The sequence below is a fragment of the Gossypium arboreum genome, chromosome 1 (genome assembly GCF_025698485.1).
Source record: "Gossypium arboreum isolate Shixiya-1 chromosome 1, ASM2569848v2, whole genome shotgun sequence".
Taxonomy (NCBI): Eukaryota; Viridiplantae; Streptophyta; class Magnoliopsida; order Malvales; family Malvaceae; genus Gossypium; species Gossypium arboreum.
The window spans coordinates 62,262,666-62,289,963 of record NC_069070.1 but is presented as its reverse complement, the minus strand read 5'-3'; the positions used below and the strand labels follow the sequence as shown (position 1 = coordinate 62,289,963).

Here is a 27,298-nt window from a genome sequence, read left to right as displayed (position 1 = left end):
AGTATGTGTGAAAATTTCATGCTTTAATTTTGTCATTTGGATGTGAAATAAATAAAAAAGGGGCTTATGTGAAAAATCTTGAAAATGTCATAGGTTAATTGGTAGTGGCTAAAAATTTGCATGGTTTGAAGCATGAGGGACTTGCATGTCAAACATTCCTTTTTCTTGGTAGTGGACGGCAAGGATGGGCATGAATGATACATTTTGGCATTTTGTATGTTATATTTTAGTTAAATAATATCAAATAGTTTTATAATAAATCAAGTTATTATATGTCATAAGTGATAAGAGGAATTAAATAATTAAAAGGGTGAAAAAAAAAACAAAGTTGGGTATTTTCTTCTCCTCCATTGCCGTAGCCTAAAGGGGGGGAGGGAAGAAAGTTTGGTTGCTTTGATTTTTGGCTTAGAAGATGGCTAGAATGAGGTATGTATTGAATGATTCTTGAAAATCTATGCATGCTTGAGATGATTAGTTCAAACTCTACTTATCCCATAGATTAAACTTAGAATTTTGAGGTTTGAGATTCGGTCAATAAGCTTGAAACTCATAGTAGTTTATTTTGGTAAGCTTGGTATACGGTTGATAGATGTGTTTTGGTTTTGGTTTGATAATGATGTTAGTGATGGTGATTTTCGGTCATGCATTAACTTAAATTGTAAGTATGATTTATGGTATAATTTGTGTGATGGAATGGTCTTGAGATTTGGCTTGATTAAATGGGTAAAATGCTAAGTGTTTTAAAGATGATGTAATGGTTATTTCGGTTTATGTGAAGTAAATATAGATAATGGTTATAAGTCGTTTTATGATTTGATAATGGTGATTAAATCTTGTAGTTAAGTGTTTAGATATATATATATTAATAATGAATTTAGTTGTACTTGCTATGTGAGAAATGTGCAATGCTATAGGTATTTGATTATTAGATATGGTTATTTTAAGTTGATTTGTAATGGTATGATTGCATTGATGAATTGGTTTGGAAATGGTGGGAAGAATTGGCTATTATGCTTGATACTAATGCCGAATATGAGAATGTTGTACTTGAAAATGTAGGTGAACATGACAAGTGTATTCGCTTAGGGCATAAAGGATATGAAAATTTGGTATTTATTTTTGATTGTGTGTGTATGACCATGGATAATTGGCTCACAAATATTATGAATACATAATGTATGATAAATTTATTAAGCTACAAAATATTATACATGATCGGCCAATGTAAATTATTTGAGTAAAGTATATCTTGATTGTACATTTCGCTAGTATAAAATGTATATGGATGTCGATGACTATGTTTAATTTGGGAAGTAAATTGTTTGATTTAGCTCAAGAGCCTAGAGGATCAAAGTTGGATAAGGAAAGGAAAAGTGATCGAATAGCCGTCGTAATCGCTTCGGCAACTTCGAGGTAAGTTTTAAGTGATTAAACGTTGAGTAAATTCAATCATAATAGGACATAATGAGTTGATTTAATAAGATATGATGTGGCCATGATATGTCTTAAACTCAAATGGTAAGTTCATAAGTGTTTGGACTTGGAAATTTAAGAGCAAATTGTAATAACTTGCTTAGGACAGCGGCAGTAACGTGATTTTAGAAAATCACTATAAATTGTGGGTGTGGAATTATAGGCTGAATAAAATATGTAATCAAAGCTTAATTAGTCTAGTTTCTTATAAAAGAGACCGTAAGCAAAGAAATTTCCTATAAAGAGATATTTAAAGTTGTGTGAGACAAAGTCGAATGACTCAAAATCCCTGTTCTGTTTTTAGAAAATCATTATAATTTGTACAAAAATGGTTATAAGATAAAATTTATATGCTTAGACTCCTTAATGAGTCTAGTTTCAAATGAAATCAAATAGAACATATTTTGAATTCTGTACAAAGAGAAATTTGATTTGTAGTGAAGAGTGGGCAGATTAGTCAAACAGTGAAACAGGGGAAACTTTAAGAAAAATCTGGTATTGATTGGCCAAACCTAAAATTCTGAACATTTTATGGATGGAATCTATATGAGTCTATATTCAGGGAAAATTAACGGCAATTGATTTTGAGTTTTTTAGCTCCAGTTATAAATAATTTAGTGACTATTGCTCAGGAAAAACAGCTTGTAGTGAATATGTGAATTTGTTGTAAACATTGATGAAACTATTTGAGTTGCTTATAAGCTATTGCTGAAAATGATGTACAAGATAAATATATATGTATATGTGGTAAAGCCGAATGGCTAATGTGAAATATGTATGAGATATGTATATGCGGTAAAGCCGAATGGCTAATGTGAAATATGTATGAGATATGTATATGGGGTAAAGCCAAATGGCTAGTGTGAAATATGTATGAGATATGTATATGTGGTAAAGCCGAATGGCTAGTGTGAAATATGTATGAGATATGTATATGTGGTAAAGTCGAATGGCTAGTGTGAAATATGTATGAGATATGTATACATGGTAAAGCCGAATGGCTAATGCAAAATATGTATGAGATATGTATATGTGGTAAAGCCGAATGGCTAGTGATTCGGCTAGTGTGAAATATGTAGGAGATGTGTGTATATTGTGGCCGAATGACCAAATGTGAAAGGTGTGTATTATTAGATATTTGATGAGGCAAATGAATTACAAATATGACAGTCTATGTGAATGTTGTAACATGTGAATAAATGTACATGAAACTTGGAAATATATTCCGGGTAAGTCCCGATGACTACGTGTGGAGATTATGTCCGGGTAAGACCCGATGACTACGTGTGGAGATTTTGTCCGGGTAAGACCCGATAACTACGTGTGGGGACTATTCGAGCTAAAGGTTTCGCTGAAGATTCGAGTAAAGCATAAGATTATACGACCTCACAGTAACGATTGGTAATAAATACGTTCAATGCGTTAAGTTGGTCAGGTATGTATTTCGAGATTATATTTAAGCTTGATTTGGACTAAATCACAAGGTCGTTATGTGATGCATATGTGAGTAAAGCAATAAGACTGTTCTATGATTATTGTGCGTTTGGTCAATGTGGAAAGTTAGGTGAAAATGTGTAATGTACCTATGTTTATAAGAGATCACTATCAAGTGAGAATTTATCTGCCTATTATATATGATGAGATGGGCATATTCGGTAAAGGGATGGTATGCCCGAAGGAAGAGTGAAATAAAAATACGAACAACTATGTTATAATTTGATTGTTATCTGTTGACACCGCTTAAAACTTACTAAGCATTGTAATGCTTACTCCGCTTACTTTGTTTCCTCTGCTTTATAGATCTCATTTGGAAGCTACAGCTCGGGATCGTCAAGAACTAGTCACACTATCACTATCCACCGCTTGTTACCGTTATGTTTTGAATTATTTTATGGCATGTAAAGAATAGACCAAAGGGTCAAGAATATTTTGGTTAATGTATATAAGCCATGCAAAATGGCATCTTTTAAATGTGTACTTATAGCGCTTAAATTGTATCCCCGATCGCCTTTAGTATTTACCTAAAGGAACTTTCTTTATAAAAAAAAATATTCAAAATTTTTACTGTTCGGATATGAGTTTCAAGTCCGGTAATGCCCCTTTACCTATTCCGGCTACGGATACGGGATAGGGGTGTTACATTTTATTGGTATCAGAGCTACGGTTTAGTCGATTCTAGGACTAACGTAGCACGTGTGAGTCTATTTATACATGCCATAAAGTGATAAAGTGATAGTGTGATGATTTTTGACTATTAAAATGTGTTTGTTGTATTGTAATGAATTTTAATCCCGATCGAGCTGTAGCAAGCTTCTGACTATGAGAATTTACGATATAACTTCACTTGGATATGCTTAAATTATTAAGTTGATCAGGTACGTATCATGTACTCGTATTTGAATTTTGATATGGATTGAATTATAAGGGTATAAGTGATGCAATTTTGAAAGAGTGTTACGACTATAAATGTGATCTTTGTATGTGGCTATGGAACTGAAAGTTGAATGGTCGATAAGCATGTTGTGTTTGTATTCAAGTAATGTAAATGATATACTAATGTGTATTGTTATATATGTATATGTGCATGAGAATTGAGAGTTATATAGCCGGGCTAAGTCCCGAAGAGCATTCGTGCTGGTGTTATGTCCCGGCTAAGTCCCGAAGAGCATTCGTGCTAGTGATATATCCGGGCTAAGTCCCGAAGAGCATTCGTGCTAGTGATATATCCAGGCTAAACCTCGAAGGCATTCGTGCTGGAATTATGAGGCAATGTGTGTGCAAGTTCTTCAATCGAGCGCTATGTGCACGAGATTGGTAATTGAGGCACTATGTGTGCGAGTTCTTTAATTGAGGCACTATGTGTGCTAGTTCTATAATCGAGCACTATGTGTGCGAAATCAGTCAGTGGGCACTGCGTATGCGAAGTGTGTTTCATGTATGACCTCGTGTGAGACGATGGCATTGATTTGTAATAATAAGTAAGACCTAAAGAGAAAACTCGTTAAACGGACTAAACCCTGGTGAACTAATTAGAGTCGGAGATTATACAACATTGTGCCAAATTGGTAATGAAATAAGTTCGAGACATTAAATTGACAAGGTATGTGATATATATATACATTATAAATACGAGATTCTCGGTATATGCAATTATATGTGCTATTGTGAATAAACACTATTTTGTTAATCATGTTCAAGAAATTATTTTGACTAAGTTTCGACATTTGAAAGTTGGTAAGAATTTCGATGAATGGTGATAATTTTGGATATATGAGTTATGTGCTAAGAATAAATCGCATGCCGTAATATTATATTAGGCTTTATGCTTATTCGATCGTATACGGGTAATGTTAACTATGAAAGAATGTGCTAAATGAAATAAATGTTCGTGCACGGAAGTTGATTTTCCTTTGAAAATAAGTTAAGTTAAATATTGATGCAAGATGTTAACATAATATCGTATCACTTATATATGTTCTTGAATTGAGAATTTAAAACTTTCACCATCAGTATCGTTGGTTACTTGAAATAGCCAAGATAAAGGATAGTATTAAATTCTTATTGATAGTGTTTTATTGAATGGGTGTGTGAAAGATTATCTAAGTTACATGTATAAAAAAAATATATAAAATACTTTCATAAGATGTTAAATGAGTGTTGTCATGAACCAAATGAATATATATATATATATATATTTGAGTTATTCAGGCCTTGTGCCTAGTAGGTTTGGGACCGGTGAAGTGTATACTAGGCTAATAGTCTAATTAGTTGATGGCTGTCGAGTTTATTCAGACTTTGGGATTAAGTAGGCTAGAACCTATGTGTGAGGTTCGAGCCTATACCTAGTAGGTTCAGACCGATGAGTAAATTGTGTTATACCTATGTGTGTTATTACCGAAATGAAAAGTAAGTGAGTAAATGTCAATTTTGTGGATCTCTGTGATTTATTATGATCAAACTAAGAAAGTTTTGTTAGTTAAAGCACTGAAGCGTAAGTTCGGAGTAGAGGAAACTAGGTGGGATCTAGAGAACACAACTACGTAAAGTTACCCTATCTTATTTTCCTAAGAAGATTTTCGGGGACGAAAATCCCTAAAGGGGGGGAGAGTTGTGACACCCCTAATTTGACCCTAGTCGGAAAGTGGTTTCGGGACCACAAAACCGAGCCACAAAAACAATTAATTGTTATATTTTATGCTTATTATTTATGAATAAGTATGTGTGAAAATTTCATGCTTTAATTTTGTCATTTGGATGTGAAATAAATAAAAAGGGGCTTATGTGAAAAATCTTGAAAATGTCATAGGTTAATTGGTAGTGGCTAAAATTTGCATGGTTTGAAGCATGAGGGACTTGCATGTCAAACATTCCTTTTTCTTGGTAGTGGACGGCAAGGATGGGCATGAATGATACATTTTGGCATTTTGTATGTTATATTTTAGTTAAATAATATCAAATAGTTTTATAATAAATCAAGTTATTATATGTCATAAGTGATAAGAGGAATTAAATAATTAAAAGGGTGAAAAAAAAAACAAAGTTGGGTATTTTCTTCTCCTCCATTGCCGTAGCCTAAAGGGGGAGGGAAGAAAGTTTGGTTGCTTTGATTTTGGCTTAGAAGATGGCTAGAATGAGGTATGTATTGAATGATTCTTGAAAATCTATGCATGCTTGAGATGATTAGTTCAAACTCTACTTATCCCATAGATTAAACTTAGAATTTTGAGGTTTGAGATTCGGTCAATAAGCTTGAAACTCATAGTAGTTTATTTTGGTAAGCTTGGTATACGGTTGATAGATGTGTTTTGGTTTTGGTTTGATAATGATGTTAGTGATGGTGATTTTCGGTCATGCATTAACTTAAATTGTAAGTATGATTTATGGTATAATTTGTGTGATGGAATGGTCTTGAGATTTGGCTTGATTAAATGGGTAAAATGCTAAGTGTTTTAAAGATGATGTAATGGTTATTTCGGTTTATGTGAAGTAAATATAGATAATGGTTATAAGTTGTTTTATGATTTGATAATGGTGATTAAATCTTGTAGTTAAGTGTTTAGATATATATATATTAATAATGAATTTAGTTGTACTTGCTATGTGAGAAATGTGCAATGCTATAGGTATTTGATTATTAGATATGGTTATTTTAAGTTGATTTGTAATGGTATGATTGCATTGATGAATTGGTTTGGAAATGGTGGGAAGAATTGGCTATTATGCTTGATACTAATGCCGAATATGAGAATGTTGTACTTGAAAATGTAGGTGAACATGACAAGTGTATTCGGCTTAGGGCATAAAGGATATGAAAATTTGGTATTTATTTTTGATTGTGTGTGTATGACCATGGATAATTGGCTGCACAAATATTATGAATACATAATGTATGATAAATTTATTAAGCTACAAAACATTATACATGATCGCCAATGTAAATTATTTGAGTAAAGTATATCTTGATTGTACATTTCGCTAGTATAAAATGTATATGGATGTCGATGACTATGTTTAATTTGGGAAGTAAATTGTTTGATTTAGCTCAAGAGCCTAGAGGATCAAAGTTGGATAAGGGAAAGGAAAAAGTGATCGAATAGCCGTCGTAATCGTTCGGCAACTTCCGAGGTAAGTTTTAAGTGATTAAACGTTGAGTAAATTCAATCATAATAGGACATAATGAGTTGATTTAATAAGATATGATGTGGCCATGATATGTCTTAAACTCAAATGGTAAGTTCATAAGTGTTTGGACTTGGAAATTTAAGAGCAAATTGTAATAACTTGCTTAGGACAGCGGCAGTAACGTGATTTTAGAAAATCACTATAAATTGTGGGTGTGGAATTATAGGCTGAATAAAATATGTAATCAAAGCTTAATTAGTCTAGTTTCTTATAAAAGAGACCGTGTAAGCAAAGAAATTTCCTATAAAGAGATATTTAAAGTTGTGTGAGACAGTGTCAGAATGACTCTGAAATCCCCTGTTCTGTTTTTAGAAAATCATTATAATTTGTACAAAAATGGTTATAAGATAAAATTTATATGCTTAGACTCCTTAATGAGTCTAGTTTCAAATGAAATCAAATAGAACATATTTTGAATTCTGTACAAAGAGAAATTTGATTTGTAGTGAAGAGTGGGCAGATTAGTCAAACAGTGAAACAGGGGAAACTTTAAGAAAAATCTGGTATTGATTGGCCAAACCTAAAATTTTGAACATTTTATGGATGGAATCTATATGAGTCTATATTCAGGGAAAATTAACGGCAATTGATTTTGAGTTTTTTAGCTCCAGTTATAAATAATTTAGTGACTATTGCTCAGGAAAAACAGCTTGTAGTGAATATGTGAATTTGTTGTAAACATTGATGAAACTATTTGAGTTGCTTATAAGCTATTGCTGAAAATGATGTACAAGATAAATATATATGTATATGTGGTAAAGCCGAATGGCTAATGTGAAATATGTATGAGATATGTATATGCGGTAAAGCCGAATGGCTAATGTGAAATATGTATGAGATATGTATATGGGGTAAAGCCAAATGGCTAGTGTGAAATATGTATGAGATATGTATATGTGGTAAAGCCGAATGGCTAGTGTGAAATATGTATGAGATATGTATACGTGGTAAAGCCGAATGGCTAGTGTGAAATATGTATGAGATATGTATATGTGGTAAAGCCGAATGGCTAGTGATTCGGCTAGTGTGAAATATGTATGAGATATGTATATGTGGTAAAGCCGAATGGCTAGTGTGAAATATGTATGAGATATGTATATGTGGTAAAGTCGAATGGCTAGTGTGAACTATGTATGAGATATGTATATGTGGTAAAGCCGAATGGCTAGTGTGAACTATGTATGAGATATGTATACGTGGTAAAGCCGAATGGCTAGTGTGAAATATGTATGAGATATGTATATGTGGTAAAGCCGAATGGCTAGTGATTCGGCTAGTGTGAAATATGTAGGAGATGTGTGTATATTGTACGAATGACCAAATGTGAAAGGTGTGTATTATTAGATATTTGATGAGGCAAATGAATTACAAATATGACAATGATGTGAATGTTGTAACATGTGATTAAATGTACATGAAACTTGAAATATATTCGGTAAGACCCGTGACTACGTGTGGAGATTATGTCCGGTAAGACCCGATGACTACGTGTGGAGATTTTGTCCGGTAAGACCCGATAACTACGCAGTGGGGACTATTCGAGCTAAAGGTTTCATTGAAGATTCGAGTAAAGCATAAGATTATACGACCTCACAAAGAACGATTGGTAATAAATACGCTCAATGCATTAAGTCGGTCGTATGTATTTCGAGATTATATTTAAGCTTGATTTGGACTAAATCACAAGGTCGTTATGTGATGCATATGTGAGTAAAGCAATCAGACTGTTCTATGATTATTGTGCATTTGGTCAATGTAGAAAGTTAGGTGAAAATGTGTAATGTACCTATGTTTATAAGAGATCACTATCAAGTGAGAATTTATCTGTCTATTATATATGATGAGATGGGCATATTCGGTAAAGGGATGGTATGCCCGAAGGAAGAGTGAAATAAAAATACGAACAACTATGTTATAATTTGATTGTTATCTGTTGACACTGCTTAAAACTTACTAAGCATTGTAATGCTTACTCCGCTTCCTTTGTTTCCTCTGCTTTTATAGATCTCATTTGGAAGCTACAGTTCGGGGATCGTCGAGAACTAGTCACACTATCGCTATCCACTGCTTGTTACTGTTATGTTTTGAATTATTTTATGGCATGTAAAGAATAGACCAATGGCCGAAGAATATTTTGGTTAATGTATATAAGCCATGCGAAAATGGCATCTTTTAAATGTGTACTTATAGCAGTTAAATTGTATCCCTGACTGTCTTTACTATTTACCTAAAGGAACTTTCTTTATAAAAAAAAAATATTCAAAATTTTTACTGTTCAGATATGAGTTTCAAGTCCGGTAATGTCCCTTTACCTATTCCGGCGACGGATACGGGATAGGGGTGTTACAGTTTTTGTTATAGTTTTGATTATTACTTTTAAATGTTTTATGTGGGTTGTAGTAAAGCCGTTGTAATTTTCTGGATTTCAAATTTGGAATTTTATTTATTGTTCTTATAATTGCTAGTATTAGAACACGTTTTCCAAGCAACTACTGTTGTTCAAAACATCACGTATCCGTAATTGTTTTTAAATTAAGCTTCCGAAACTGCCAAGATTTTTACAAAGTTGTTAAGAATTTTATTCAACTGAGGTTTTCTAACAAGGTTTAAAAAGCGTTTTTAATAGAAACATGGATTTTGAAAAACACTTCAATGTGACACGCTAGATTCGAGCCAAACTTCCAGGCCGGGTTTGGGGTGTTACAATTTTTTTGGTGAGAAATGCCATATATTTACTCATCATAAAAGTTTAAAGTATTTGATGTCATAAAAGAATTTGATTATGAGATAGCACAGGTGGCTTGAACTATTAAAAGATTATGATTTGGTTATTGATTATCATCCGGGAAAAGCTAATGTGGTTGCAGATGCTCTGAGTAGAAAATCCCTGTTTGCCTTGCGAGCAATGAACACCCGATTGTTGTTATCTGATGATTGTTCAATCATAGCTGAGTTAAAAGCTAGACTGACTTTTTGCAGTAGATTTCTGAAGCTCAGGAAAATAATGATGAACTACGAGTTAAACAGGTACAGTGTGAGTTGAATTCTAATTCATAATTTCAGATTGGGTCTGATGATTATCTATTATTTAGAGGTAGAATATGTCTATCGAGGAATTCAGAACATGTACAAAAGATTTTGAACGAAGCTCATAATGGTACTATTTCTGTTTATCCAAGAAGTAACAAAATGTACAATGATTTGAAAAAGATGTACTGGTGGTCGAGAATGAAACGCGATATTTCTGAATTTGTGTCTAAGTGTTTGATATGTGAGCAAGTTAAAGCTGAACACCAGGTACCTTCTGGATTATTACAGCCAATTATGATATCGGAATGGAAATAGGAAAGAGTTACTATTGATTTTGTATCATGGTTACCCCTATCTCCAAAAAAGAAAGATGTCATTTAGGTAATCGTCGATCGATTAACAAAGTCTGCACCCTTTATTCTGGTACATATGGATTTCACCCTGGACAGGTTAGTAGAATTATATGTTTCTAAGATTGTTAATTTACATGGGGTACCGATTTCTATTATTTTTGATAGAGATCCTCAATTTACATCCTGTTTTGGACCAAGTTGCAAGAAGCTTTGCGTACACGGTTGCATTTTAGTACTACATTCCATCCTCAGACTAATGGACAATCTAAACATGTGATACAAATTTTATAAGATATGCTTTGGTGTTATGTGTTGGAATTTGAAAGTAACTGGGAAAAATATTTGCCTTTAGTTGAATTTGCATATAATAATAGTTATCAGTCAAGTATTAAAATGGCACTGTATGAGGCTCTGTATGGTCGTAAATTTAGAACTCTGTTGTACTGGACGTAACTCAGTGAGAAAAAGATATATGGAGTTGATCTGATTCGTAAAATTGAATAAAAGGTGAAGGTGGTTTAGGATAGTTTGAAAGCAGCCTCTAATCGTCAAAAGTCTTATGTTGATCTTAAACTAAAGGAGATAGAATTTCAAGTTGGAGACAAGGTATTCTTAAACGTATCACCTTGGAAGAAAGTTCTCTGGTTTGGCCTGTAACGCCCAGAATTTTAAGCCTAGAAGTATTAGGTTTTGAGCAGGGGTACAGTTAAGAGGATGTACATAAATATTTAGCTGTGCAAGAAGGTGACACAAATGCATGCTTGCCTTAGTGGTTAAGTGTTCTGGGAAGTGTCTAAGAAGTCTTGGGTTCAAGCTTGAGCAAGTGTAAAAAGTTTTGTTTTTAAAGGAATAAACATTGTCTCTAGGCAGTAGGTTTTGAAGTAAATAAGGGAAAAACATGAAAAAATGGGCCTGCTAGTCCAGGGGATAAGTGTCATGTTACTAATGTTTGAGGTCTGAAGTTCGAGTCCTGGTTTGCACAATGGGGGTTCTATTTTGCTGCCTAAGCCGTGTGGGTAGTAGAGTTTGACCAAAACACTGCTGAGTGGAGTGGAGTTTTAACTGGTCATGGAGGGATTGTAGGAGGGAATGTTGGGATGTTGATAGTGTTTGGTTGGAGGGATTTTAGGAGAGATTATAGTACACAGTTATTGTTTTCTTGTCTTTTATTTTCAATTTCGGTTTAGTAAGGGTTCTCTAACAAATCTGTAAGTGCACATGATTCTCTCTTGTTTCTCTCTACCATTGTGATCTTTCTTCTAACATCTTCTTCCCTCTGCTGATTACTGCTAGGGGTGAGATTATTCCACTTTGCCTCTACCATTCTGTGTGACTTCGGCTTTTGTGTGGGTGTGGGCTGAATGTTCTTCTTATCTGGACTCTGCGGTTTTGGTAAACGACTTTTCGTCTAGTTCAATCTGTTCTTTTGTTTGATGGTTGATATGGTTTGGTTGAAGTACAGATAACCCCCTAAGGCCTAGAGATTAGTCTCTTGCAAATGGTTTAAATGGGCAAGCCACAATCGACTGATCTAAGCAAGTGTTAGATAATCATTTGATTAAGTATTTTGGTGAGGGTTTTGACAATTCCATTAGGATGCGATTAACTGAAACTTGTGATTGAATGTAGGAGTACTTGGGGATTATTCGCACATTTTCGTGAGAAAGGTGGGTTAAACACCGCCTTTACTCGTAAATCAACAATAGCCTAAATAAGAGACCGTTGGTGCCACACGAATGTGAGCTCGCTCGTGTGGTAGTTTGAACGCAAAAATATCGGCATTGGATTGTACAGGCCACCATGATTGATTTCATGGGCTTAGGCCATTTTGGGCGACGTTGGGCTGAAATGGGTCGTGTGGTCCCCACGGGCTCGTGGGCCCCACACGTGTAAACCACACAGATGAATGGAAAATATTGGGCCAGGTTGTGTAGTTCACACGGCCAAGGCTAGATATGGGCTTGTAGGCCACACGGGTGTGTGGGCCCAGATGGGCCTGCATTGTGGGCATTGTGCCCATTTTCACTATTTGACTGCGAAGGTTGCACAGGTCGCTCGAGACAACTCTGGACCTACTGTTGGGTTGATAAGCATACGTCGAACCCAAAATTTATAAATGTCTGTTATGCGCCTATGAGGTAAAATGACTATTATGCCCTTATAAGATGTATGACTGTATTGAATGTGCCATTTTATATATGTTGCATAAATGCATGATACTATGATATGTTGCATGGGGATGGATTGTTATGATTGGAGGAAGTGTACTCCACTGGCAGCTCTACTGTAATTTCTATTTAGTACCGCAACTGGTGCTATTTTTGGTGTGTAGGGATGGGTGGGTTGATTTTATCCCCACATAGTGTGTAGGGTTGGATGGAGTGGTGTGTAGAGGCTGGCTGGGAAGCATTTCTAATTACATGTCTATACTGTGATCGTTACAGAATTGGGCCAAGGCCCACACTAATATTGTGACTGTTCTAAAAAAGGCTTAGGCCTAGACTGTGTTTGTTTTTTGATTGTTTGTTTGTATGGGCTTACACACTAAGTTTTTGTAAACTCACCCAACTTTTTTAACTGTATAGGTAATCCTTAGGCAGATTGGTGCGACGAGGGACTTGAAGGTGGCTACACAACTACATTAGCTTCCATTTTTAACTTTTCATTTTTAAGTAATTTAATTTGGGTTTTTTTTTTTGTAATAAGGCCTTTATAGGTTTTTATTTTAATATGGGATCTATTTCTTTGATTTATATCTGTTAGTAGTAGGACGCATGTTTCAAAAAAAACAAACGCTTTTCCAAAACACCACGTTTACACAACCTATTTTCAAAGCTTCCACAACAAACATTGTTTAAAGTGTAATAACAATCTAATATGATCCACATTTTGCTAAAACGATTTGAGTCTTAACAATGAACAAGATATCCTAAACTTTCGTTAAGATCACAAAGAGGTTTTGATATAGAACGAACTTTCAACAAAATTATGTTTTTCAAAAACAGTTTAATGTTACATCACAAATTCAGCCATAATGTCTAGGCCGAGTTTGGGGTATTACATTTAGTGGTATTAGAGCCAAGTTTACAAAACTTGGCTGTGGATTTGGGTTTCTTCTAAAAACTTGGAATTTCAAAAAAGAACTATACTTGGAAATGTTTTACTAAATGTATGGTACACCGAGTCTCCGGAGCCGATTCTGTAAGTCCTTTGAAATTACTGTCTATTTAAATTGAAATACTGAGACTACTGTAGGTAGTAGACTATACTGAAATATCCTATTTATGGTAAACTAAAACTGTTGTAAGACTACGATCTGTGAAAACAAAACTCTGAAATACTAATAATAATTTTCATAAAATATTCGTTAATAAACACTGGAACTGTAAACTGATGCATAAAACTGTTAATAAGATAAAACGGAATTCGATAATAAACATCAGAGGTACTTGCGAAAGGGGTACAAGAGGCGGTGGCAGCAGCCCGGGAGTGCTCGAGCTAGGTCTCATGATCGTGCGGCTGAGTATTGGATTAACGCATTGTTCTGATCTATCTATAGACCGTATTAAAATCATTCAAGTTAAATGTGGTAGCATTTCGGAACTAGAGTGCGCAGCGGGAGCGTAATGGTGATGACTATGTTATGTGACTAATCTGATAGTTGGAAATTTCAGGATGAAATTTCTTTAAAGTGGGGTGAATTGTAGCTCCTCGAATTTTGGGCCTAGAAGTATTAGGTTTTGAGCAGGGGTACAGTTAGAAGGATGTACATAAATATTTAGTTGTGCAAGACGGTGACACAAATGCATGCTTACCTCAGTGGTTAAGTGTTCTAGGAAGTGTCTGAGAAGACTTGGGTTCAAGCTTATGAAAATGCAAAAAGTTTTTTTTTTAAAGGAATAAACACTATCTCTAGGCAGTAGGCTTTTAAGTAAATAAAGGAAAAACATGAACAAATGGGCCTGCTAGTCCAGGGGATAAGTGTCATGGTACTAATGTCTAAGGTCTGAAATTTGAGTCCTGGTTTGCGCAATGGGGGTTCTATTTTGCTGCCTAAGTTGTGTGGGTAGTAGAGTTTGACCAAAACACTGCTGAGTGGAGTGGAGTTTAAACTGGCCATGGAGGGCTTGTAGGAGGGAATGTTGGGATGTGGATAGTGTTTGGTTGGAGGGATTTTATGTAACACCCCGAACCCGAGCCCGTTGTTTGTGTGTCGATACACGAGGGGTTAACAAGCCAAACCCACTTATAGCACCGACCAATTTGACATTTCGAGCAAGCTGGAAAATCACACACTGTCGCCTTAAAAGGCATATCTCGAGTTACAAAACTCGAAACCGATTCCGTAAATTTTCCCTAATTTAGACTCATATATACATCCATGGATTTATTTCTAGAATTTTTGGTCGGGCCAATTGGTACAGCTTTATTAGTTAAATTCACCCATGTTACGTGGGTCGACTACACCGACCTTCGCGTTACAACCGGAATATCGCGTTTGTTTCTAATGAAACTAGACTCAAAAGGAATCTGTACATATAAGGAATGACTTCTAATTCCTTCGGATAATTTGTGGTAAATTTTCAAAGTCAAGACAGAGATCCGAAACCGTTCGCCCTGCCTCACGAGAACTTTAATATCTCTTAGTAAACCGATCATATGATCGTTTACATTACTTTCATATGAAAATAGATCCATCAAGGTTAGTTTACATAATTTATTCACTATTTAATACCATTCCTACTATTTTTAGTGATTTTCACATTCACGCCATCGCACCGGCAAAGATCTGCTTTTAAGGTAGGCCTTACCTAAATTGTAGTCTCTATGGACCAACTATAGTCTTGTCATACATAGGTCCACTTATGATCATATTTAGCCATTCCAATGGCTGATCATGTGACTAACACCCCATTCCAATCCATAATCACATCATGAAACCATATATAATTACAAACCACAAATTCAATGGTCTAATGCCATACTCCACCTTTACGAGCCATTTTCGCATGGCCGCATACATATACATCACAAAGATACTTGAAAACAACCAAGGGTAGTCCTATACATGCCATATCCAAAATTCAACTAAAGGAGTACCAAAACGGATTTGATAGTGTGGTTGACTTCAACTTCGATGATCCCGAATCCAATCGCTAACGAGCAAAATCTATAAAACAGAGAGCCAAAGCAACGAGTAAGCATTTTTATGCTTAGTAAGTCTCAAGTAATGAAATCGGCTTTGACTAAAGCATTACATTCACATAGCCAAATGAATCATTTTATTAATACACATTCACATAATCGTACCTACTTCACACTTCATCAATATATACATTCACAAGATATCAACCCATTTCAAGAGCTGAAAATTGTTAGTCAATTGAACGAATATTATTTCAAACGACGACTTTTCCATTGCACATGTAAACATACCTTATCCTTTGGGCTTTTCGAGCGCATTTAATTGGATTTGTTACAGCAACCAACGCCACCTTCAACCCAAGCTTCTTCGAATACAACCGGATATAACCACACGCATTTAATGCCCTCGGTCTTAGCCCGGATATAACGACTTGCACAAATGCCTTCGGTATTAGCCCGATATAACAACTTGCACAAATGCATTCGGTATTAGCCCTGATATAGTCACTAGCACAATTGCCTTGAGTCTTAACCCGGATATAATTACTAGCATAAATGTCTTGGGACTTAGCCCGTATCATTCAATTGCTCATGCACACATAAATCAATAATCATTACACATCCATATTTCATTTTCGTTACTAAGGCTCGAACACAAACATATCACTAGCATAATTGCCTTCGGGACTTAGCCCGGGTACCATTCAAATACTCATACACACATATATCAATAATCATTACACATCCATATTTCATTTTCATTACTAAGGCTCAAACACAAACATATCACTAGCATAATTGCCTTCGGGACTTAGCCCGTACCATTCAAATACTCATACACACATATATCAATAATCATTACACATCCATATTTCATTTTCGTTACTAAGGCTCAAACACAAACATATCACTAGCATAATTGCCTTCGGGACTTAGCCCGGGTACCATTCAAATACTCATACACACATATGTCAATAATCATTACACATCCATATTTCATTTCACATAATTCAAGTAGGGTCATTACTCGAAGACTTACCTCGGATGTTGTCGAACGGCTTCAACGGCTATTCGATCACTTTTTCCTTTCCTCTATCCAATTGTGGCCCTCTAAGCTCTTGAGCTAATTCAAACAATTTCAACTTATTAAAGTCTCACTTGCTAGCCTTGGCGAATACACATATCATTGACCCAACATCACATAACTAAGCACTTTAGTCAATTTTCTTTAATTTCGCACACATTCGGCCTTAGCTCACATCAAGGTAGCCGATTACCTAATTCAAGAATAGGCATCATTATGCTTGCCTCTAACTGAATGCATGCACAACAATTCCCCTATTGTATTTAATATGCATGTCCATGTTGGGGCCAATTTTATACTTCAAAACCAAACATCATCACATATAAACATATATCAAAACACAAATTTTTACCTATCATGCAACAAGCAAAAATCGCACTTATGAGCATACCATGGCGAATACATCACACACCATCCCCTTTCAATTTTCGGTCATGGTTAAACATAGAACTCCATGTCTTACTCAAGAATGCTAAGAGAAAATTCAAGAGTAGTCAATCCATCATTACATGCATCATCAAGAAGCTTCATATTTAGCATGCAATGGCTTTAACACAATATCAACCTTGGCCAAATACCATTTCCATGGCATAACAAGGATTTGAACCATGGCTAACATGAACATCAAGTTAGCAACTAAAACATGCATGAATCTCATGACACAACCTCATACATACCTTAATCTTGATGCAAGTATAGCCAAATCTCCTTCTAGATCTCTTCTAAACCAAAAATGGAGCAAAAATCCTCCTTTTTCCCTTAGTATTTTCAGCCAAAGAATTGAGAATGGATGAACAAATTTTCTCCTTTCTTTTCCTCTACTCACGGCAACAAGGGGCATCCATCCATTTTTTTGTCAACCTTTTCTTTAATGCTAACACATTATTTAATTGCTCCCAACATGCCTCACTAACCCAACATGTTGGAAACATGTTTTCCTTTGCCCATCACATCCATCTTCGCCGACCACTATAGAATAATTTGGGCAATTTTGACATGCAAGTCCACCTTTGTGTCAACATGCACAAATAAGCCATTACAAATTAGCCTATCATTTTTTACCATGTTTCACCTTGATCCCTATTTAATAATTTCTCATACATTTGGTAAAATTAGAGAATGAAACTTCCACATATTCATGCACACACATAGTAAGCATAAAATATAACAATTAATTATTTTATGCCTCGGTTTTGTGGTCCCGAAACCACATTCCGACTAGGGTCGCTTTTAGGGTGTCACAACTCTCCCCACTTAAGAAATTTTCGTCCCCAAAATCTTACCGTAAATAGGGTTGGGTATCGCTCTTTCATAGAGTTCTCGGTTTCCCAAGTAGCTTCTTCTATCCGTGTTTGAGCCATAACACTTTCACTAGCGGAACCCGCTTGTTTCGCAACTCTTTCACTTCACGTGCTAGGATACGAATCGGTTCTTCCTCATAACTCATATTGGCTTGAATTTCAACCTCGATGGACTAATCACGTGTAACGGATCGATCTATATCGTCAAGCATCGAAACATGAAAGACGCCGTGAATCTTTTCGAGTTCAGGGTAAAATCAATCGATACGCGAATCGGGCCAACTCGTTCGGAGATTTCGATCGCCTAATGAACCTCGGACTCAATTTGCCTTTACGGCCAAATCTGAGTATCTTTTTCCAAGGCGAAACCTTAAGAAACATTTTATCTCCCACCGATACTCGATGTCTTTTCGTTTCAGATCCGCTGCACGACTTCGACGATCGGAGGCTATCTTCGACTTTCACTTTCTGCTCAAAGATCTTTAATCAAATCCACCCAAAATTTTGCTTTCACCGAGGTCAGTCCAAAACAATGGTGTACGGCATTTACGTCCGTACAAGGCCTCGTAAGGTGCCATCTTAATACTTGATTGAAAACTATTGCTGTAAGCGAATTCAATCAAAGGCAAATACCGTTCCCATGAACCACTGAACTCGAGGATGCAACATCTCAACATATCCTCAAGTATTTGAATTATCCGCTCGGATTGACCATCGGTTTTGGGGGTGAAAGGCGGTGCTGAAATGCAACTTGGTACCCAAAGCTTCTTGCAACTTCTTCCAAAATATCGCGGTAAATCTCGGATCTCTATCCGACATGATGGAAATAGGTACCCCGTGTAATCTCACAATCTGAGAAACGTACAATTTGGCTTGTTTGTCCATTGAAAAATCCGTACGTACGGGGACAAAGTGAGCCGACTTAGTCAATCTGTCTACCACGACCCAAATCGTATCCTTCTTACTCGCTGACAACGGCAGTCCGGATACAAAGTCCATTGTGACTCGATCCCATTTCCACTCGGGTATCGTGATCGGTGAAGTAATCTCAAGGCACTTGATGTTCCGCTTTCACTTGTTGACATATTAAACATCTCAAACAAAGTCGGAGATGTCTCGTTTCATACCATGCCACCAAAATCGACGTTTCAAGTCGTTGTACATCTTCGTACTCCGGGTGGATTGCCATTCGGCTACAATGGGATTCGCTCGAATTATCGAAATAAGTTTCAATTCTTTGGAACACACGAAGACTTCAACCTCAAACAATCGTCATCATCGATTTGGAACTCCGATTCCTTGTTCGAACACACTCACCAACGCCTTTGTCGCAGATTTAAGTCTCTTTGAGTCATCAAATATTTGAGACTTTTGTGATCCGAATACACATGGCACTTCTCACCAAATAAGTAATGTCACCATATCTTTAAGGCGAATACGATGGCAGCCAATTCGAGATCATGGGTCGGATAATTTTTCTCATGTGGCTTTAATTGTCTCGACGCATAAGCCACAACTCGCCTCTTGCATCAATACGCAACCCAACCCAAGTAGGGATGCGTCACTATAAATGACAAACTCTTTGCCCGATTCGTGTTGCACTAGAATTGGAGCTTCAGTCAAATAAGTTTTTAGTTGATCGAAGCTTTTCTGACATTTCTCCGTCCATTCGAACTTAACATCCTTTTGGAGTAGCCGTCATTGGTGTGGCTATCGTCGAGAAACCTTTTACATATCGTCGAGAATAACCTAAGAAGTCCCAAAAAGCCCCGAACCTCATTAATATTTCTCGGAGGCTTCCTTCAGTTGATCGAACAATTCATCGATACGCGATAACGGATATTTGTTCTTTATTGTCACTTTATTAAACTGACGATAGTCGATGCACAGCCTCATGGTTCCGTCCTTCTTTTTCACAAACAACACTGACGCACCCTAAGGTGAAAAACTCGGACGAGCAAAACCTCTATCCACCAATTCTTGCAACTGAGCTTTCAACTCCTTTCATTCCGTTGGTGCCATACGATGCGGAGCTATCGGTTGGAGTGGTACCAGTACCAATTCGATGCCAACTCTATTTCCGTCAGGTGGTAAACCCGCAATTCTTCGAGAAAACATCCGGTATTAACAAACCACAGCACAGATTCGGGTTTCTTTTCCGACTCCTTGTCATCGAAAGCACATACGCAAGGTATGCTTCGCACCCCTTCTTACATATTTCGGGCCAACATTGCGATATTACGGTGGCAACCCTTTAAGTCCGTAGACTCAACCCGAATTATCTCGTTATTCATGCACCTCGGATCAATAGTCTTGTTTTTGCAATTTACAACCGCATCGCATGGTCAACCAATCCAAACCAAGAATAACGTCGAATTCGCCGAACGGCAAAAGCATCAAGTCCGCCGGAAACAAGAACCTCGGAATACTAGGGACTTTTCTTACACACTTTATTGACAAGCACGTAATGACCCAAGGGTTTGACACCGAATTACGAACTCGATGAGACTCAATAGGCAAAGTCTTCTTGGATGTTAAGGTTTCGCATATATAAGAGTGAGTAGAACCAGGTCAATCAAAGCAATCACATTAGTATCAAAGAGAGTGAAAGTACCGGTAATAACATCCGGTGAGGCAGATCCTCACGTGCGTATGGCATAAGTCCTAGCAGAGCACGAGCCTCGGATCGATGGTGGCATCTCTAGATCCTCTCGACCGCCACTAGCATTGCCCGTGTTTCTAAACGGCCTACCTCGAATTGTGGTAGCGCCGAGTTCCCACTTTGATTTATGTTTTGTTCGGATAAGCTCGGGCAATCTTTAATGAAATGATCGATGATCCGCACTTGTAACAGAGCGGTCACGGAATCTACAACTTCGAATGCCATTTGCCACAATATTGGCACTCAGCTCGTCTCGACGATCATTGCCAACACCGGCAATCAAGTGACTCAGCGTGCCCATAGGGGGTCGATCGCGGTCTCTTCTAGAAAAGCCCGAAGTGTCTCTAGACCGCCTAAGCCATCTCTAAATTTCTTTGATGACTGGGAAGGGCTTCCCAAGACCTCTTACTGAAACTCCCTTGCTCCCACTTTAGCTTTTCTTTTCTCCATCTCGAGCTCCTCGGCTTTGCACGCCGCCGACAAGAGCCACAAACTCTCGGATTTCCAAAATGCCAACATACAGACTTTATATCATCATTCAGTCCATCTTGAAGCATTTACACATCACACTTCAAGAAATGCATTCGCACGCTGCATCTGGCTAAGCCTCACAAATTTTCGTTCGTAGTCGGTAACCAACATGGAACCTTGTTTAAGTTCAAGAAATTCCTTCCATTTTGATCCATAAATCTCGGTGATATACTTCTTTCGAACTTGGTTAGAAAGAACTCCCAAGTTACTTGCTCTCTAGGCACAACAGAAGTCAGAGTACTCCACCAGTAGGCGGAATCGCGTAGCAAGGAGATAGTACACTTTAAGCATTCATCGGGTGTACAAGATAGCTCATCGAGCACCCGGATAGTGTTGTCCAACCAAAATTCAGCTTGCTCGGCATCGCCGCCATCCGTAACTTTAAATTCAGTAGCCCCATGATTTGAATTCGTCGACCGGGCTTACTTGGCCTTACTTGGTCGGTTATCAGAGGTATTATAGGTGCGGGGGTTGCATTAGTCGGGAATGGAGGTTGTGGAACAGCCGTGTTAGTTCGAATGTATTGGTTGAACCAATCATTCATCACGCTATAAAAGGCTTGCTTAGCCTCATCATTCGGATTGCTAGCAATAGGTTGAGAGTCCGCCGGCGCTGTCCCTTGTGCGGGAGCAGGTGCCACACTCTCCACATCATCAGCTATTGCTCGGTTGGGATCGGGATCCATTACAAATAATTAAACACAAATTCAAAATATCAGAAATCACCACACTATCAATTTATCACTATATGGCATGTATAGCTAGACCCAAACGTATCACGGTAGTCCTAGAATCGACTAAACCATGCTCTAATACCAATGAAATTGTAACACCCCGAACCCGAGCCCGTTGCCGGTGTCGGACACGAGGGGTTAACAAGCCAAACCCACTTATAGCACCGACCAATTTGACATTTCCAGGCAAGCTGGAAAACTGCGTCACTGTCGCCTTAAAAGGTATATCTCGAGTTAAAAAACTCGGAAACTGATTCCGTAAATTTTCCCTGAATTTAGACTCATATATACATCCCTGGATTTATTTCTAGAATTTTTGGTAGGGCCAATTGGTACAGTTTATTAGTTAAAGTCACCCATGTTACAGGGGTCGACTACACTGACCTTCGCGCGTTACAACTGGAATATCTCCCTGTACAAGGCTTCAATGCTGATGTCGTTTGTTTCTAATGAAACTAGACTCAAAAGGGAATCTGTACATATAAGGCATGACTTCTAATTCCTTCTGGATAATTTGTGGTAAATTTTCAAAGTCAAGACAGGAGATTCAGAAACCGTTCTGGCCCTGTCTCACGAGAACTTTAATATCTCTTAGTAAACTGATCATATGATCGTTTCGTTACTTTCATATGAAAATAGATCCATCAAGGTTCGTTTACATAATTTATTCACTATTTAATACCATTCCTACTATTTTTAGTGATTTTTCACATTCACGTCACTGCAGCTGGCAGCATCTGTTTTTAAGGTAGGCCTTACCTAAATTGTAGTCTCTATGGACCAACTATAGTCTTGTCATACATAGGTCCACTTATGATCATATTTAGCCATTCCAATGGCTGATCATGTGACTAACACCCCATTCCAATCCATAATCACATCATGAAACCATATATAATTACAAACCACAAATTGAATGGTCTAATGCCATACTCCACCTTTACGAGCCATTTTCGCATGGCCGTACACATATACATCACAAAGATACTTGAAAACAACCAAGGGTAGTCCTATACATGCCATATCCAAAATTCAACTAAAGGAGTACCAAAAGGGCTTTGATAGTGTGGTTGACTTCAACTTCGATGATCCCGAATCCGATCGCTAACGAGCAAAATCTATAAAACAGAGAGCCAAAGCAACGGGTAAGCATTTTTATGCTTAGTAAGTCTCAAGTAATGAAATCGGCTTTGACTAAAGCATTACATTCACATAGCCAAATGAATCACTTTATTAATACACATTCACATAATCGTACCTACTTCACACTTCATCAATATATACATTCACAAGATATCAACCCATTTCAAGAGCTGAAAATTCGTTAGTCGATTGAGCGAATATTATTTCAAACGTATCGACTTTTCCATTGCACATGTAAACATACCTTATCCTTTGGGCTTTTCGAGCGTACTAATTGGATTTGTTACAGCAACCAACGCCACCTTCAACCCAAGCTTCTTCGAATACAACCGGATATAACCACACGCATACGAATGCCCTCGGTCTTAGCCCGGATATAACGACTTGCACAAATGCCTTCGGTATTAGCCCGGATATAACAACTTGCACAAATGCATTCGGTATTAGCCCGGATATAGTCACTAGCACAATTGCCTTGGGTCTTAACCGGATATAATTACTAGCATAAATGTCTTCGGGACTTAGCCCGGGTATCATTCAATTGCTCATGCACACATAAATCAATAATCATTACACATCCATATTTCATTTTCGTTACTAAGGCTCGAACACAAACATAGCCCGGGTACCATTCAAATACTCATACACACATATATCAATAATTATTACACATCCATATTTCATTTTCGTTACTAAGGCTCAAACACAAACATATCACTAGCATAATTGCCTTCGGGACTTAGCCCGGGTACCATTCAAATACTCATACACACATATATCAATAATCATTACACATCCATATTTCATTTTCGTTACTAAGGCTCAAACACAAACATATCACTAGCATAATTGCCTTCGGGACTTAGCCCGGGTACCATTCAAATACTCATACACACATATGTCAATAATCATTACACATCCATATTTCATTTCACATAATTCAAGTAGGGTCATTACTCGAAGACTTACCTCGGATGTTGTCGAACGGCTTCAACGGCTATTCGATCACTTTTTCCTTTCCTCTATCCAATTGTGGCCCTCTAAGCTCTTGAGCTAATTCAAACAATTTCAACTTATTAAAGTCTCACTTGCTAGCCTTGGCCGAATACACATATCATTGACCCAACATCACATAACTAAGCACTTTAGTCAATTTTCTTTAATTTACGCACACATTCGGCCTTAGCTCACATCAAGGTAGCCGATTACCTAATTCAAGAATAGGCATCATTATGCTTGCCTCTAACTGAATGCATGCACAACAATTCCCTATTGTGGCGAATATGCATGTCCATGTTAGCCAATTTTATACTTCAAAACCGAAACATCATCACATATAAACATATATCAAAACACAAATTTTACCTATCATGCAACAAGCAAAAATCGCACTTATGAGCATACCATGGCGAATACATCACACACCATCCCCTTTCAATTTTCGGTCATGGTTAAACATAGAACTCCATGTCTTACTCAAGAATGCTAAGAGAAAATTCAAGAGTAGTCAATCCATCATTACATGCATCATCAACAAGCTTCATATTTAGCATGCAATGGCTTTAACACAATATCAACCTTGGCCAAATACCATTTCCATGGCATAACAAGGATTTGAACCATGGCTAACATGAACATCAAGTTAGCAACTAAAACATGCATGAATCTCATGACACAACCTCATACATACCTTAATCTTGATGCAAGTATAGCCAAATCTCCTTCTAGATCTCTTCTAAACCAAAAATGGAGCAAAAATCCTCCCTTTTTCCCTTAGTATTTTCAGCCAAAGAATTGAGAATGGATGAACAAATTTTTCTCCTTTCTTTTTCCTCTACTCACGGCAACAAGGGGGCATCCATCCATTTTTTTTTTGTCAACCTTTTCTTTAATGCTAACACATTATTTAATTGCTCCCAACATGCCTCACTAACCCAACATGTTGGAAACATGTTTTCCTTTGCCCATCACATCCATCTTGGCCGGCCACTATAGAATAATTTGGGCAATTTTGACATGCAAGTCCACCTTTGTGTCAACATTCACAAATAAGCCATTACAAATTAGCCTATCATTTTTTTTACCATGTTTCACCTTGATCCCTATTTAATAATTTCTCATACATTTGGTAAAATTAGAGAATGAAACTTCCACATATTCATGCACACACATAGTAAGCATAAAATATAACAATTAATTATTTTTATGCCTCGGTTTTGTGGTCCCGAAACCACATTCCGACTAGGGTCATTTTAGGGCTGTCACATTTTAGGAGAGATTATAGGAGAAAATCGTGGGGTTTTGTGGTGGGAGAAGAGTTAGTGTCAAATTGGATTTGTGGCACTCTGGACTTTCGGTTTTGGTGAGTTTAGCCATCTATTTTCGGGTGCTATGAACATATTGGCTCTCTCTTTTTCTGTGGAGGCCGAATAATGATAGGGAGGTTTTGGTAGTATCATTCATTTTTGCTGGCATCAATTTTTCACTTCTCCTGAGGTCCCTCATTTCATCATTTTGCTCTTCTTTCCCTCCTTCTTCTTAGTCTAATTCTCTCCTTCCTCTTTCTCTCTCAGTTCTTTTGACACTATCAATCCTCCTCTTCTACATCTTGTGCTTGGCTAATTATCCCCTATTTCGTCCTCTCTCAAATTTTCCTTTTCTTCTAGTAATAGCCGAATACCCCTTTCCCCTTTTCTCTCTATTCCTTCAACTTTTTTCGAGTGTCCCTCCTTGTATTGCTAAAACAGAATACTCTTCCCCTCATTTAGTTCTGTCAGTTCTCTACGTTTTATATTAGCCAAACATTCCATCTCAAGTTCGAGTACACAGTTATTATTTTCTTCTCTTTTATTTTCGATATTGGTTTAGTAAGGGTTCTCTAACAAATCTATAAGTGTACATGATTCTCTCTTGTTTCTCTCCACCGTCATGATCTATCTTCTAACATCTTCTTCCCTTTGCCAATTACAACTAGGGGTGCAATTATTCCATTTTTCCTCTACCATTCTGTGTTATTTTGGCTTTTGTGTGGGTGTGGGTCGAATGTTCTTCTTATCTGTTCTGCGTTTTCGGTAAGTGACTTTTTGTCTAGTTCAAATTGTTCTTTTGTTTGATGGTTGATAAGGTTTGGTTGAAGTGCAGATAACCCCCGAAGGCCTAGTCATTTGTCTCTTGCAAACGGTTTAAATGGGCAAGCCACAATCGACTGATCTATGCAAGTGTAGGTAATCTTTTGATCAAGTATTTTGGTGGGGTTTTGACAATTCCATTACGATGCGGTTAACCAGAACTTGTGATTGAATGTAGGTTGGAGTACTTGGGGATTATTAGCACGTTTTCGTGAGCATGGTGTGTTAAACATTGCGTCTACTCGTAAATCAGCAAAAGCCTAAATAAGAGACTGTCAGTGCCACACGAACGTGAGCTCACTCGTGTGGTAGTTCAAACACAAAAACATGGGTGGTGGATCGTCAAAGCCACCATTATCGATTTCATGGGCTTAGGCCGTTTTGGGCCACGTTGGGCCTAAATAGGCTGTGTGGGCCCCACACGGGTAAACCACGCAGATGAATGGAAAATATTGGGCCAGGCTGTGTAGTTCACACGGCCAAGGCTAGATATGGGATTGTGGGCCACACGGGCGTGTGAGCCTAGATGGGCCTACATTATGGGCCTTGGGCCCATTTTCACTATTTGACTACGAAGATTGCACAGGTCGCTCGAGATGACTCTGGACCTATTGTTGGGTTGATAAGCATACATTGACCCTAAAATTTATTAATCTCTGTTATGCCCCTATGAGGTAAAATGACTATTATGCCCTTATAAGATGTATGACTGTATTGAGCATGCCATTTTATATATGTTGCACACATGATTGATATTATGATATGTATCATGGGGATGGGTTGTTATGATTGGAGGAAGTGTACTATACTACCAGCTCCGCTGCAATTTCTGTTTAGTGTCACAACTGGTGCTATTTTTGGTGTGTAGGGATGGGTGTAAGGCTGGACGGAGTGGTGTGTAGGGGATGGGTGGGTTGGTTTTATACCCACAGAGTGTGTAGGGTTGGATGGAGTGGTGTGTTAAGGCTGGCTGGGTAGGATTTCTGATTGCATATCTATACTTTGACCGCTACTGAATTGGGCTAAGGCCCAC

The 27,298-nt window shown here is 37.3% G+C and overlaps 1 long non-coding RNA gene across 1 annotated transcript in view; it reads left to right on the top strand.

The window, feature by feature from the left end:
- The first annotated feature begins 286 nt into the window (after positions 1-286).
- Positions 287-27,298, top strand: part of LOC128280477 (uncharacterized) — an 84,803-nt gene continuing 57,791 nt past the window's right edge. The window contains exon 1 of the long non-coding RNA XR_008270581.1: positions 287-426. This is a non-coding gene — a long non-coding RNA (uncharacterized LOC128280477). The remainder of the gene's footprint in view (positions 427-27,298) is intronic.